Source organism: Nomascus leucogenys, chromosome 20, assembly GCF_006542625.1.
Source record: "Nomascus leucogenys isolate Asia chromosome 20, Asia_NLE_v1, whole genome shotgun sequence".
NCBI classification, from domain to species: Eukaryota; Metazoa; Chordata; class Mammalia; order Primates; family Hylobatidae; genus Nomascus; species Nomascus leucogenys.
Genome location: NC_044400.1, coordinates 13,073,479 through 13,089,957, shown reverse-complemented (window position 1 = coordinate 13,089,957; position 16,479 = coordinate 13,073,479).

The window sequence follows — 16,479 nt, the reverse complement described above, 5'->3', positions numbered from 1 at the left end:
CACATTAAATATTACGCTAACCTGCTCTATGCCAGGAACACATCATTTAGCATCAGGGTTACCTAGTTGATCACACTGAAAAATCTATTTCCATTTCTCTGCCAACAGTTGTGAACATATTTTAATTGCAGCGTGAAGTCATTTCACAACATTTCAACAAGGCAGTTAAGTACCCCCTGAAATGCAATACTGAAAGAAACACATGGGAGGAAGCCACTAACTCTTGATCAGCAAATGCTCCAATTTCTAGGGATGGTTTTGATGGGGCTACTAAACCACCTCTGTATCAATTAAGAGAGGTGGACAATTGAATCAACTTGGTAGAAAATTAATACTCTTCTCCCTATCCCACCTCCTATGCCTATTTCGATCCCCATAAAATTCTGAATGTACGCTCCTCTCCTGGACCAGAAACATTGCAGCCGATGTGAGTTCAAATCATGATAGGAGGGAGACAGAGAAAAATAAAAGCAAGCGTGTGTCTTTGTGTGTTGTTGTGTGTGTGTGTGTGTGTGTGTGTGTTTATTTACCAGGAGATACCTGAAGAATGCAATAGGCAAGCAACAACCATGACATTCAATCAGGGATCTAGAAGCTCACCAACTGTTTGTACTGATGTCCAGAATTCAGTGTTAAGACTTTGTCTGAAACTTGTCTGTAAGAATGTGATGGGAAAAATGCATGGTGCTTCTGAAAAACTATACCTTGTGAAGATAAAAGCAAATGATTACCAACTTGAGGATCAAGAAATCAAAGCCAGCTAATACAAAAAGAAAAAAGAAAGTACAAGTTACAGGCATACCTTGAAGACCACTGCAGTTAAGTGAATATCACTATAAAGCAATTGACATGAATTTTTTGATTTTCCAGTGCATACAAAAGTTATGTTTACACCATACTTTAGTCTGTTAAGTATGCAATAGCATTATGTCTAAAACAAAACAGTTTACATGCCTTAATTTAAAAGTAAGTTATTGCTAAAAAATGCTGATAATCAGTTGAGCCTTCTGCAAGTCATAATCTTTTCACCGATAGAGGGTCTTTCATCAAGGTTGATGGCTTCTGACGGATCAGGATGATGGTTGTTGAAGACTGAGGTGGCCATGGCAGCTTCTTAAAATAAGACAACAATGAAGTTTGCCACATTGACTGACTCTTCTGTGAAAGATTTCTCTGTAGCATGCAATGTCGTTTAATAACATTTTACCCACAGTAGAACTTTCAAAATTGGAGTGGACCCTCTCAAACTCTGCCACTGCTTTTTCAATTAAATTTATGGAATATGCTAATCTTTTGTTGTCATTTTAACAATATTCAAGCATCTTCATCAGGAGTAGATTTCATCTCCAGAAACCATTTTCTTTTTTCATCCATAAGAAGCAAATCTTCATCTGTTCAAGTTTTACTGTGAGATTGCTGCAATTCAATAATATCTTCAGGCTCCACATCTAATTCTAGTTGTCTTGTGACTTTCATGAAATCTGCAGTTACTTCTGCTACTGAAAGAAGTCTTAAATCCCTCAAAGTCATCCATGAGGGTTTGAATCAACTTCTTCCAAACTTCTGTTAATGTTGATATTTTTATCTCCTCCCATGAATCATGAATGTTCTTCATAGCATCTAAAATAGTGAATCCTTTTTCAATTTACTTTGCTCAGATCTAGCAGAGGAATCATTACCTATGGCAGCTATAGGCTGATGAAATGTATTTCTTAAATAATCAGATTTAAAAGTCAAAATGCTCCTTAATCCATGGGCTACAGAAAGCATATTGTGGTAGCAGGCATGAAAACAACATTAATACCCTTGTGCATCTCCATCAGAGCTCTTGGGTAAACAGGTGTATTGTTAGAGAGCAGGAACAGTTTGAAAGGAATCTCCTTTCCTGAGGAGTAAGTCTCAAAAGTGGGCTTAAAATATTCAGTAAACTATACTATAAACAGATGTGCTGTCGTCCAGGCTTTGTTGTTTCTTTGTAGAGCGCAGAGAGTAGATCTGACCTCATTCTTCGAGGCCCTAAGGTTTTTCTGAATGATAACAGCATTGGCTTCAACTTAAGGTCACTAGCTGAATTAGACCCAAAAGTCAGCTTTCTCCTTTGAAACCTTAAAGCCAGGCATTGACTTCTCATCTGTACCTATGAAAGTCATAGATGGCATCTCTTCCTATAGAAGGCTGTTTCATCTATGTTAAAAATCTGTTTAACACAACCACCTTCATCTATTATCTCAGTGAGATCTTCTGAATAACTTGCTGTGGCTTCTCCATCAGAACTTGCTGCTTCACCTTGAATCTCATGAACTAACCTCTGCTAGCTTTCAACTTTTCTTCTGCAGCTTCCTCACCTCTCTCAGCCTTCAGAATTTGAGAGTTAGGGTCTTCTTCTGAATTGGGCTTTGGCTTAAGAGAATATTGTGGCTGGTTTTTTATGTGATCTTTTATCCAGACCACTCAAACTTTCTCCATGTCAGCAAAAGGGCTGCTGTGCTTTCTTATTATTTGTGTGTTTACTGGCATAGCACTTTTAATTTCCTTCAAGAACTTTTCCTTTGTGTTGGGGAAACCAGCCCCACACCACCCAGCAGGTACCCCGAGTCCAGCGGAGACAAAGGAGTTAGAAAGAGAATAAGTGTTTAAAAGGCGGATCCAGGGGACCAGAGCATTGGAGGCTTGCTCACGGCCCCGAGTTCTCGGGTTCCACCCAATTTATTGGTTTCCAAGCTCTTTGTTCTTAGGGCAGATGGGAGGGGTAGGAAGGGTTGAGGAAAAGGATTAACCAGAGAAGGAGAACTCCTGAGTCATTCAATAAGATGTATAGCAGTGGTGGTTTCTGTGAATTTCCTCGAGCAAAGGTGTGTGTCTAAACTATTTAAGATCTTTAACTTATCGGGGGTGAAATGGGTGGGAGTGGTTTTCAGGAGAAGCCAGGATGTTTGATTATACTCCACTGCTGCAAGGGAGTGTTATCTCCCTGAGCAACCTGAGGCATGCCGCTGAGCGGTTATACTCTAGGGGCATAAAGATATGAAGGCAATAAAGAGGCTTTTCTCTCAGAGGTCACCCATGGCTCCCCATGGGTGTCTCACACAGGGGAGACCAACTCATCTGGCACCCCAGAAACTCTCTTTCCCACACTTTGCATTCTCAGCTTGGTTAACTGGCCTAAGAGAGGCCTAGCTCTTGTCATATCTTAGCTTTTGACATGCCTTCCTCACTAAACTTCATCACTTCTAGCTGTTGATTTAAAGTGAGACACCTGGGACTCTTTCTTCAACTTGAACACTTAGGCCACTGTAGGGTTATTAATTAGCCCAACTTCGATATTGTGTCCCAGGAAATAGGTAGGCCCAAAGGGAGGGAGAGAGATGGGGAACTGCTTGTCAGTGGAGCAGTCAGAACACATACAACATTTATCAATTAAGTTTGAGGTTTTATGTGGATGTGGTTTATGGTGCCCCCAAACAATTACTGTAGTCACATCAAAGATCACAGATCACCACAGCAGATATAACAAGAATGAAAAAGTTTGAAATAGTGTGAGAATCACTACAGGTGACAAAGAGGAGACAAAGTGAGCACATGCTGTTGGAAAAATGGAACTGATAGGCTTGCTTAATGCAGGGTTGCCATAAACCCTCAATTTGTAAAAAATGCAATATCTACGAAGGGCAATAAGTGAAGCTCAATAAAGGAAGGTTTGCCTCTATCTGATAAGGAAGACGTCTTGACAAGATGATGCTTTTGCATCTGCGTGCTCTCTTTTTAGCATGTCATGGGCGGGGGTGGTATCCCTGGCAGGCAGGCAAGCACAGGTGAACAAACCTAAAAGTTCAGTCTCAAAATGAGTGCAAATAGTTATTAGAGTGAATATATCCACAATTTTTAATTTTCATTCCTTCAAACAGCTCCTTCTTTAGGTTCTACCATGTCAGTGAATGGAATTTCATTCTTGTACTTGCTCAGACCAAAAATCCTAGGGTCAACCCTCACATCTCTTTTATTCTCACAACCTACACTCAATCCATATCAAATCCTGTTGACTTTATTCTCAAAAATACATGCATAATGTGAGCCCTGCCTCCAATGCTCTAGTCTGATCCATCTGCTTGGATGACAACCTCTTGAGGCAGGAGCATTCTAAGCCATCTTCCTGCTTTCACTCTTGTCCCTTTCAGTCTAGTCTGTATCCTATATAAAACAGCAGCCATCAACAGTATTTTATCCCACTATAGTTCTCTTCCTAGCACTGATCAGCGTGTGAAACGTATCTCTTTCTCTCTCACTCTGTGTGTGTGTGTGTGTGTGTGTGTCTTATGCATATTTTGTAGCCTGTCTTTCTCATTAAAATGTAAACTCACAAAAGCAGAAATTTTATCTGTTTTGTTCCTTGGTATATCTGACTAGCATACTAAAAACTAGCGCTCAGTGAATACATTTGGATGAATGAACGTATGCACATTATCTTATCTGCTTTCTGCATCACCTCTCCACTTCTATTTCAGTTGGTGCTTTCTAGCATTAAAGGACCGTTAGGGAACAAATCAAATGCCTACTGTGTGTCAGAGGCTATGAAAAATGATATATAATGTACTGGTCTAATTGAGGGAAAAAGACATAAGGAAATGAACATAAAAGTTCAAGAATGCATAAATGTCAAGGAAGTGAAAGAAAGACTAACTACTTGGCCTCCTGGAGAAGGCTATCATGGGTCAAGGAAAACTTCCTCAAAATGGAATCTGGACTGAAGAAGGAGGTCGCCTATCTAGGCAAAGGATATTATACGTAATAAAAATGCTACACTTGGCTGGGCACGGTGGCTCATGCCTGTAATCCCAGCACTTTGGGAGGCCGAGGTGGGCAGATCATGAGGTCAGGAGTTCGAGACTAGCCTGACCAACGTGGTGAAACTCCGTCTCTACTAAAAATACAAAAATTAGCTGGGCATGGTGGCATGCTCCTGTAATCCCAGCTACTCAGGAGGCTGAGGCAGGAGAATTGCTTGAACCCGGGAATCAGAGGTTGCAGTGAGCCGAGATCATGCCACTGCACTACAGCCTGGGTGACAGAGAGTGAATCCATCTCAATAAATAAATAAGTAAATAAATAAATAAATAAATAAAAATGCTACACTCTTATGGCCATTCCTAGGCTACTAGAAAAATGGTTCCTAATCATAGGTATGCAGGGAGAATTCCCAGCTTCCAGATCGATTCCCTTGAAAGCTTGTTTGCAGGTTGTAGCAGGGGAGCACAGCTACTCATATACCCTTGACTGAAGAGCAGTCCTCCTCTGTCGAGGGTGGTCATCCTCTTCAATGAAGTATACAGCTTTGGAGGGACGCACATGGAGTGTTGAGGGAGGAAGGGGACACCTGCCTAGCCAGCCAGATCAGCTGAATCAACCTTGGCAATCAATGGGGTGACAGATGTTGCAGCCAGATTGCCCTCACATCCTAAGATAGTTTTCCCAAGCTGCAAGAGGTAAACACCACCAAGTCTGTATTGTTTATAAAAAGTTTAGGAAAAATACAATTCAGCTGACAGTATATTGTTCTTTGTGTAGAATATTAGATTTTATACTTCTGTTGTCTGAGTTCTAATTAAATCCCAGGAAAAGAATCTTTCCTCTCTCAGTCTATTTTAAGAAAAAAATCCCATAAAAAGGCAGTGATAGAAATAAACTTTCATTGTACTTGATTCAAATTTTAAAAATTATTTAGCTTTATGAAATAAAACCATATATATTTTATGTAAACATAGATAAACCATTGGGCTCCATTTTTTGTTAGAAGAGAAAAAGTATATACAGCTAGTTTTGATATGCGGATTTTTTAAGCTACAAATTTTAAAAATATATGAATTGGTAGAGTTGTATAGAATTTAAAAATGGAATCAGCTACAATTAATTATAAATGCAAATCTGCATATATTTATAAATATACATAGTGATATTCTTTACAAAATCTGAAAATATTAAAGGTGTTTATATAGTATATGAGCCAGTAACATTTTCTACTCTTAGAGATTAATTTTATGGTACATGGTATTGTCCTTTTCAATTCTAAATTTCCACCAATTAATAGTATTTCGCATAAGGTAGATTCTTAATAAGTAGTAGTACAATTGATTTTGAGTGACAATAGATGTGCTTCTTCAAATCACATATGAAAGGCATTTTTTGTTGTTGCTGCTGTTGATTTTTTTTTTTTTTTTTTTTTTTTTTTTTTTTTTTTTTTTTTTGACGCAGTCTTGCTCTGTTGCCCCACTAGAGTGCAGTGGTGCGAACTTGGCTCGCTGCAACCTCCGCCTCCCAGGTTCAAATGATTCTCCTGCCTCAGCCTCCCGAGTAGCTGGGATTACAGGCTTGCACCACCATGCCCGGCTAATTTTTGTATTTTTAGTAGAGATGAGGTGTCACCATGTTGGCCAGGCTGGTCTTGAACTCCTGACTTCAGGTGATCCGTCCACCTCTGCCTCCCAAAGTGCTGGGATTACAGTCGTGAGCCCGGCATGAAAGGCATTTTCGTAATTGTCTTGTACGCAGTTACATTGCATGTATTATTGAGAGGCTACTATGATTGCCTCTGATTCATAAATGAGAGAACAAAAACACAAAGAAAGAGAGATCAGCATTTGTGCAAACCACCAGCAAGTCAACAACAACAAGATCATATTTAGAGATTTTTTGTTTGTCATGGATATCTATTAACACTTACCCCCTCCCCCATCCTGTGGATAATAAACTTAATTCCATTTCACAGATATGCAGAATGACACCCAGGGCAATTACTAGGGTCTGAGGATAAACGGATAATTAATAGAATGAGGTAGGGCGCTGGGGCAGCAGAATTGTTATTCTGATGTGGATGTTACTCCCCTTTCTTTTGACGCAGATTGCATCTTTTGACAAAGGATATTTCTCCCTTCATTCCATCCTCCCGTTCTTTTATCCTTCCTAATAATTAGTATTCTATATTCTCTGAAGATGTGGGCTGCAGCTAACCAGAGACATAATTACTTTCTTATTCCTAGGCATAAACTGAGTAAATGGGCAGTTTTGCTTACTGGCTTCAGAATTCTAGTTTAGAATGATTAAAACAATGATCCAGAAGTGGATGGTGGTGATGCTTGCCTAACAATGCAAATATACTAAATGCTACCAAACCATACACTTAAAAATGGTTAAAATGGTAGATAAATAAGCTATGGAGATCTAATGTATAGTGTGTTGACTATAGTTAATAATAATGCATTGCATACTTGAATTTGCTAAGAAAGCAGATCTTAAGTATTCTCACCACAAAAAAGGTAACAATGTGAGGTGATGGATATGTTAATTAGCTTGATTATGGACATCATTTTATAATTTATACATATATCAAATCATCACATTGTTTACCTTGAATTCATATAATTTCTATTTGTCAATTACACCTTATTAAAGCTGAATAAAATGGTTAAAATGGTAAATTTACATTATGTTTACTACAATAAAAATATATGCCATTATAAAAAGAATGCATTTTTATGTTCAAAACTCTATATTACAAAGACCAGAAGATAAATCTTTAAATGCTGAAAAATTTACTTTTCAATCAAACATAAGAGTATATCTATCATAATAGAGACAGAGACTAGGATTGTGTCCAACATGATTTTAGCTATTAGTTCCAAGTTCTGTTCCAACCATTCAATGGCCAGTGAGTGGAATTAAAATAGCTTTTCTTCTGCATGTTCTCTGGAGGAAGGAAGAGCTGCAGCTGCAATTGAATGTGCATGGGGAAAGACACTTAGGTTTGCTTTTTTCTTAAATGGTTCATTTTTATTTTATTTGTCTTATTCCTGAATCCCAGTTTCAAGAGCAAAATGCAGTATGCACCTTGCCTTCCCTTTCTCAGATTGGACCTTTGACCAGTGCAGCAGTGACTAACCCTCTAGCCACTCCTTTCAAGGAAGAACCTGGAGTGGGTTCTTACAGTGGCAATGTCAACAATCACAAGAAAGTTTCAACCCATCCTGCATCTTTGATTTTTTATTCAGTTGGAACTGAACATAAAAGACTGATCTTTCCAAAGTCATTTTGTGACAGGGAAAAGAATCAGTTGCTTTTGGTTTTATAAATGCAGCGTAAAATAAAGTAATACCTCCAGCCTTCTTCCTTGCAATCTGCTTTCCACATCTTTCCTCCACATTCCTTCTAAAATGCATATTGGCTTATATAATCTATTCATTTCTGGTAGATGGAGTCCAAATTTATCACCACAGGCTGTAAGTTCCTTCCTGCCCTGGACTCCTCCTGCCCAGCTTAAGCTCTTGTGACTGCCACCATAAGGTCTCTTGCGCTCCAGGGATGCTCAATGCGGCACAGTTTCCAAACGTATCTTATTTCCTGAAGCTTCCGCTTGGCCTTTGTAATGCCATTTCCTCTGTGTTGGGTACATGGCCTCCTCTGTTATGCAACTCAAGTGTGATCTCCTCTGGGAGGCCGACCTGAGCACTCCAAGAAGAATCAGATGGTATCACATCATCTTATAGTACTTACAACCTTGCTGTCATTTGATGATGTGTCAGTTTCCCCTGATGGAAAATAGAGAATTTTCTGCTTATCTCATCAGATACATTGACTAGCACACTTCAGTAGCATTTTTTGATGAATAAATGAACAATGAGTACATTTCCCATAGGCTGATTCTTTAATAAGAGTAGAACCAGCACAGTTATTATGGGCATCTCATTGTCAAATAGGAATAATGAAAACTAAAAGATGCTGATCCAAGTCTTAATAATTATAGCAAACGTGATGGCATTCATCACCTCTTCAAAAGATTTTTATAGAGTGTCTGCCATTTACTGATTTAACCAGTCACCACTTCTGTGGCAGCTGGGCTTTCTACATCTAGATTAGATAAATAACTGAAGGAACACAGGCTCAGTCTTAAAAGTGTATTACTATTCTTAAGTTTATAGTAGAAAGTCAGGTAATCATGTTACAAAAACAGTTTTCTGATTTCTGAAATAGCAGCTTTGGAAAAAAGTGATTTTCTTTCTTATTTGTGTAAATTTGAATTGGCTACTTGTACTCCCAAGGGTATTGCTCAATTATACTAACCTACTTAATAGGATTACATTGATTTGCACTAGCCTGAAACAAATTTCATTACCTTCTCAGACTCTCTGGTCTGAGCATTTCAGCAATTCTGTGAATTTTAGCAACAGGCACTGCTTGTTTTTCTCTTGGTCTGGTTGAATTTCTTTAAGGGCAAAGACTTTTGAATAGCTTGCAGATTTGCATAATGTTAAAGTTGGGAAGAGTCCATTGTAACCATCTTTGCTCAGTGCTCTCATTTTAAGGACAGGGTTCTGAGAGCAAGGTGAGTTAAGGAACTTGCTAAAAGTCACAAAACCAGCTGATGGCAGACATCGTTTAGGGTTCTGGTTTCCTTTCTGTAAGGCCAGTGTTATATTCTTTACCCTGAACTGCCTCTCACAATGAGTTATGACTTTACGTATTCAATCCAGGGCAGTGCAAGTACATGCAGCCATGTGTACATTGAAGGCTTTCAAATTATATCTTCAAAATTGAAGTTAGTTTAAGCACAGGCTTTGAATTTATTCACCAGTTAGAAAAATAGATGTATGTGATATTCTCAACCCACTGAACCATAATCTTTCTACAAAACACTATTGAAATACACAGTGTGATCCAGCTTCTCATTTCTCTCTTCCCACTGTGAACCCTCCTTCCATCTGCAGAATTCCATTTGAAGGCAGTGGCATGCATATAGCCCCTTCCAAATAACCTTCATTAAAGAATGTGCAAGACAAAGATCCCTTTGCCCTGGCAGCATCGACAAAATGATTTAAGAATAAGAATCCATGTCATAGGAGAGTTGAAATCAAATAGGAAAAATTTCTTGAAAGTTTAAAAAATTATCTTCTAGAAAGAGAGCTAAAAGAAAATGAATACACTAATATGTACAATTTTAGTTGATAGATAAAATGTAAAGCCTACAATATTCCAATGCAAAGGAGAACATTGTAGCTGAGCAGAGACTCTTAAAGACCCAGCTCATTGGAATTAGGAACAGTTTGAGTTTAATTGGTAGGGAAGGGAAAACAATAGTGCATGAGAAGAGTGGGTTAGTAAGGAGTCCCAGGCGAGAGCTCCAAAGCTAAGATTGCACCTCATGTGCTGAATAACCTAAGCCCTCAGTAAGGCTATGCCACCGGCTAGGAGACTGAATTCAGGAGATCTGTGATCTAGGAGAGGTACTTATGTTTTATTCGGCTCTGCATATTTTATCTGCAAAATACTGGGGCAAAATCAAACAACCTTATAGCATGTGCATTCTGGGCTTGTGGAGCTCTTGCTTTCTCTGAGTTCATACTACCAAAAAACCTAATAAAAGAAAATACGTGGGAAGTGTTGCTTTTACTCATTCCTAGTCGTAGACTGTTCTCTGCCCTCTCTATATCTTGGCCTGATGGACAGGTGATGACTAGGAATCCCAAAGAAGGGTCTAGATTAGTCTCACTCTTTCTCCGTCCCATGGATGATCTAATGAAGCCCTTCTTCAGCTGTGATGTGGAGCTTAGTTGATGTCTCCTCAGGACTAGCAAGTCAAACTGCCCTTATTGAAATATGGAGTACACCACTTACCAGCTATGGGCCTTGGACAAGTCTTTATGGGCTATTTGAGGGAAGCAATTTGCAATTATGAAGACTTCTGCTTTCATAGATGACTAAAGGTCACTTACTGGTAACCACCCAGTATGTTATTAAGAGCTACCAATCTTTCATCTTAGTTGAAAACTGCTCCATTGCTAGTATTTACCAAGGCCCAGAATTCAAGACCGCTAAGATCCTTGTTGCAACAATTCTGGACACAGAAACATATGCAGAAAGTGAAATGGTCTCAGATATTAGTAGGGCAGCAACAGTATTGGCTAGCCCCAGTGGTCATTTTCAATGGCTAGTCTTATTTTGTGTTATAAATTACCATTATATCATGAACATTTAATTCCTATGTAGTTAATCCTTCCGTGTATGTTCCTAAACTAAGTTTCATATATATTTGCATTGTTGTTCTCCCTGTTCTCTCATACCCAAATTTCTTTTTTTAAAAATTATTTTTAGTTCTGGGGTGCATGTGCAGGATTTGCAGGTTTGTTACAAAGGTAAACATGGGCCACGGTGGTTTACTGCACCTATCAACCCTTCACCTAAGTATTAAGCCCGGGATGCATTAGCCATCCTTTCTAATACTCTCCCTCCCTGACCCTACCCCCAACAGGCCCCAGACTGTGTCTTTCCCCTCCCCATGTCCATGTGATCCCATCATTCAGCTCCCACTTATAAGTGAGAGCATACAGAGTTTGTTTTTCTGTTCCTGCATTAGTTTGCTGAGGATAATGGCTTCCAGTGTCATCCGTGTTCCTGCAAAGGACATGACCTCATTCCTTTTTATGGCTGCATAATATTCCATGGTGTATATGTATTACATTTTCTTTATCCAATCTATCATTGATGGGCATTTGGGTTGATTCCACATCCTTGCTGTTGTGAATAGTATTTTAATGAACATACATGTGCATGTATCTTTGTATTAGAATGATTTATATGCCTTTGGGTATATACCCCATAATGAGATTTCTGGGTCAAATGGTATTTCTGGTTCTAGTTCTTAGGAATCACCACAGCTTCTTCCACAATGGTTGAACTAATTTACATTCCCACCAACAGTGTAAAAGTGTTCCTAGTTCTCCACAACCTCGTCAGCGTCTGTTGTTTCTTGACTTTTTAATAATGGCCATTCGTGACTGCTGTGAGATTGTATCTCATTGTGGTTTTGATTTGTATTTCTCTAATGATCAGTGATGTTGAGATTTTTTTCATATGTTCGTTGGCTGCATGAATGTCTTCTTTTGAGAAGTGTCTGTTCATGTCATTTACCCAATTTTTAATGGGGTTATTTTTTTCTTGTAAATTTGTTTGAGTTCCTTGTAGATTCTGGATATTAGACCTTGGTTGGATGGGTAGATTGCAAAGATTTTCTCCCATTCTGTAGGTTGCCTGTTCACTCTGATGATAGTTTCTTTTGCTGTGCAGAAGCTCTTCAGTTTAATTAGATCCCATTTGTCAACCATACCCAAATTTCTAAAGCAAATGTATTCACAATGCTTTTTATAATTTGCTTCTATAGCTCATTGGCAATGAGCTGCCTGTGAATACCTCTGCAACATAGTATTGCTAAAAGAAAGACTTTAGACATTTTCAAATTTAACAGAGTTTAATTGCGCAAAGAATGATCCTTTGCAAATGAAGCAACCTCTCCCACCAACCCCTGTTCCCCCTCTTCCTTCCTTTCTCCTGAGAATAAATTCAGTGATTTCTGTGCCACTTCATTGTTGGAGAGGATTTAAGGACAGAAAAAGGAAAGTGAGGTGCTGAAAAGAGAAGTGAGGTACAGAAACAGCTGGATTAGTTACAGCTTGGCACTTGCCTTATTTGAACAGGGTTTGAATAGTTGGCTGTCTGTGATTGGCTGAAGCTCAGTGATTACTAGAGTAGGTCATAATTTGTTTACACATCTAAATAGGCTATAGAGAAACCTTTAGGCTGAACTTTAAATATGTAAGGCGAAGCTTTAGGCTAAACTTAATACTATCAAGGGAAGTCTTATAAAATTATTCAGCTAGTTTTGAGTTCAGAGGTCATTGTTATTCATATAAGATCAGTGTATATATTACTACACTCACTTTAAATAAAAGAAGCACAATTTCTTCCTTTTTTGGTAAAGGATTGGATAGAAAATATTTTAGGTTTTGCAGGTCATATGGCATCTACCACCACTATTCAACTTTGATGGTTTAGTGCAAAACCCACTGTGGACAATACATAAACACATGGAGGTGGCTATTTTAAAATTGGAACTTTATTTACAAAATCAGATTGTGAGCCAACCAGGCCTACAGACTGTAGTTTGGTGACCCTGTTTAAAAAAGTAAGTGATGAGTAATTTGTGCAATGTCCTCTGAAATTCTTTTTCATGCAATTTTCTTGGTCACTAGCATGTGAAAATGAGTTCAGAATTGGATCAGTTGGTCCTTGCCCTATATGAGTCAGCTATATTAAAAAAAAATTTGAGAACCACTAGTATACAAAAGGCAGATTAGAGGTATTAGTGTTCTACAAATAGTCAACTTCATTTTTTAACCTGAGTGTTAGAGGCTGTGACTTGTAAAACCAACGAAAACATTTCTTTATGTATTTTTGTGGGGGAGACACAAATAAAGGGATGGGAATGCAGCATACTAGGCTAAATTATACTCAAATATCTATTTATCAAAATGGAACAAGGCACTCAAAAATAATGATGGAATTTCTTAAAGGAATTGCATTTTAAATAAAGATGAAACTATATGAATTCTGTGAGCAAGAGATTGGATTAAAAACTAATGTGCATCTTTAAAAGGAGAATAGGGCAGAAATATTTATTTTATTAATATAACATGATTTTTAAAAGAGAACATTTCTAGTTTGTAACCTATACTTAAACCTTAAGTATATAAAATTATAGGTTTTACACTATACGTATGAAAATATAAATCATATGATATTACTAGTCACTTAGTGTTGCTTTAAATAGAAATAAATGCAAGCTGTTATGCTAACTAATGTTAGGTCTTATATTAAGAAAAACACAGTATCTAATTTTGGTCAGCATAAAATGGTTTTAACCTTGAACAACATTTATTTATAATTGATATAATAAATTAGAAAATGATTTTTTAGAAGTTTCAGTGACGGTTAAAATTAACAGAATAATAAGAGTCACATTTCTGGTTAAAATGTGAAACAGAAAAGTTTGAGTAAATATATTTAGAAGTGTCTCTTAAAAGTAAAAAAATTGTTTTATAGAATAAGTTTTTTTAACTACAATATATTTGCAAGCACCTTCCAAAAGTCTTTATTATCTTCAGCAATCAGGTAAAAATTTAGTTATGAGCAAAATGCAGCCCTTATGGTGATTTTTCACAATAGCTGTTTTTAAAGTAATACTGCAGTTTTGCTAGGCTAGCAAATTACCTTACATGCATTGCTAGCCTGGTATATCCCACGGGAATTTTCCTACCAATCAGTGGAGAGAGTACAAGCCTAGTGTATGTACCAATAACAATTTAGGCCCTCTCTTCTAGTTGAGACCTGCAGCTCCAGAGACCCCAGTGATAAACAATTTAGTCTGGGAGAAACTATAACACACCTGTACTTCAGCCAATGAATGAGACAACATCAAAAACACCCATCAAATTCTTCCCAGTGTAATGAATCATTACAAAAAGGCTTTACCTTATTTTCTATGTAACGAATATATGTCAGTTATCCAATTTTTGCTTATGTCAGGCATTGCAGATTTTTTTTGTTTTAAAGTAAAACTTAGTGATTTAGCTACGCTCCTAAACAAAATTTGTTATATTATATATGTTTATATACTCACTGCAGTCTGCTTGAGGTTATTATCCTTGGTTCTTTGTTTCTTTGAACATCTCTTTATCCTGTACTAATACATGTTTTGAAAGGTTCAAGTGCCTTGGTAGAAATTGTCTAAAAACAGGAAGAATACTTAAAAAGCTTTTGCTTATGCATTTCTCATAAGCAATTATGAAACAAAGTGCTTATAGTATATGATGTCAGAATTTAGTAATTTAGTCTTTATTCTTGATTTACTCTTTCCTAATCAAGTCTGTGTATACAAAAAGTGGTGGATCTTTGCTCTCACATTGTGACTACAAGCAAATTTTCTCTGCCCTGAGTGTTTTAGCATTGAGTCTGCAGCACACACATTTAGCCTCACATTTTGCTATCAATTTTGTCCAGTTTTGTTTTATGCATGTTAGTTTTATTACTTCAATTTATTAGCGAGTATTTTTAAAGCTAAGAATCAAATCTGAGACGTTTTTTAGCATCGCTCAGCATATTTGGCATAATGCCAGCCTCATAGCAAACATTAAAGACCTATTTGTTGATTGACGGTAATCTAAACATAGTCAACATTTCTAATCCATGTCTGCTTATGTGCCACTGGACAAAGATAGATCATCAATTTAGCAAAGAACCAAATAGAAATCAGATTGGTTGACACAACTGGGTCAAATTTAAAATTTTGAATTTGACAGGTTTAAATAGCTCTACTCCTACTCATCATAATTCCTCATGATATGTTTAGATTGAAGAGAGCACCTCTTCTCTGTCTCTTTCTCTCTTTTTATTCCCATTCTTTATTCAGGTCTAAATCTTGGCTTAATGATTGAGAAAAGACCATTCTTTCTCAAACCTTCACTGATAAAACCTCTCTCTCTTGATAACAAAGGCTAAAAAAAATGGAAGGATCTGACAATGTGATATCTGATAATTACTTTGGGTTATAAGAAAATAGGCTTTACTTTTTACTTTAGTTTATCATTTAATTATTTCCCTGTTGTAGTGCACATCTGATAATTTAGCTTGTCTGGTACCTCTTAATCCAGCTAACGGAATTCCCATTGTTGTTTTGTGAAATGTTTCTTCCATATTCTCAAGACTAAATTTTTCTTCTTCTTTACTCCATAAGTAGGCTCATGACCCAGGCCTGGTCAACCAGAATGCCAGTTATTGGGTAGGGATAAAGCGTAGATTTTTTTTTGTCCAGTGAGAAACTGGTTTGGGTCTTCTGCTTGAACCATTGGGAGAGAAGAGATTTCTTTCTGGCAGGGCCGTTGAGGTGGAGGATTATATGCCTGGGTTAGCTTGTCGCCTTTGTCAACACATGGGAAGATGTTTTCCAAAAATTAGTTAACACCAAAGAAAGAAGAATCGAGAAATAGCAAGAAACAGGTTTTATGTGACTTAGTTTGAACACTTTGCAATATTAGTAATAAACTCCCTTTTTAGCTGAGGCCTGTTTGAGTTGAATTTTTGTTATCCAAAACTGAAATAGTTCTGCCTAATTCACGTGCATAAAAAGAAACTCTTTCTCATAAAAATAAGCTACTATGTCTTGGCTTAATGTTTTTTCCTATTATGTTAAAAGTAACAGATTTATCCTGTCCAGCACTATAGTGGGTGGGATAGAATTGGTGATTAGAAGTTCACATTTTGTCACATGGCCTAGTTTTAACAAGCCTGAGTATTAGGTTTAATATTCCTAACACTACCAAGGTTTGCTATACCAGGTGTAACAATTGCTTGATGCTCAGTTTTATTTCCAAGATACTATGAATAAATTTACTACATTAAAAAGAATATGAAACCAATAGTTTGTTTCCTTACTAAAAGATTTTAATTCATTTATTTTTATTTTTAATTTTACTTTAAGTTTCAGGATATATGTGGAGAATGTGCAGATTTGTTACATAGGTATATATGTGACATGGTGGTTTGCTGCACCTATCAACCTGTCATCTAGGTTTTAAGCCCCGAATGCATCAGGTATTTGTCCTA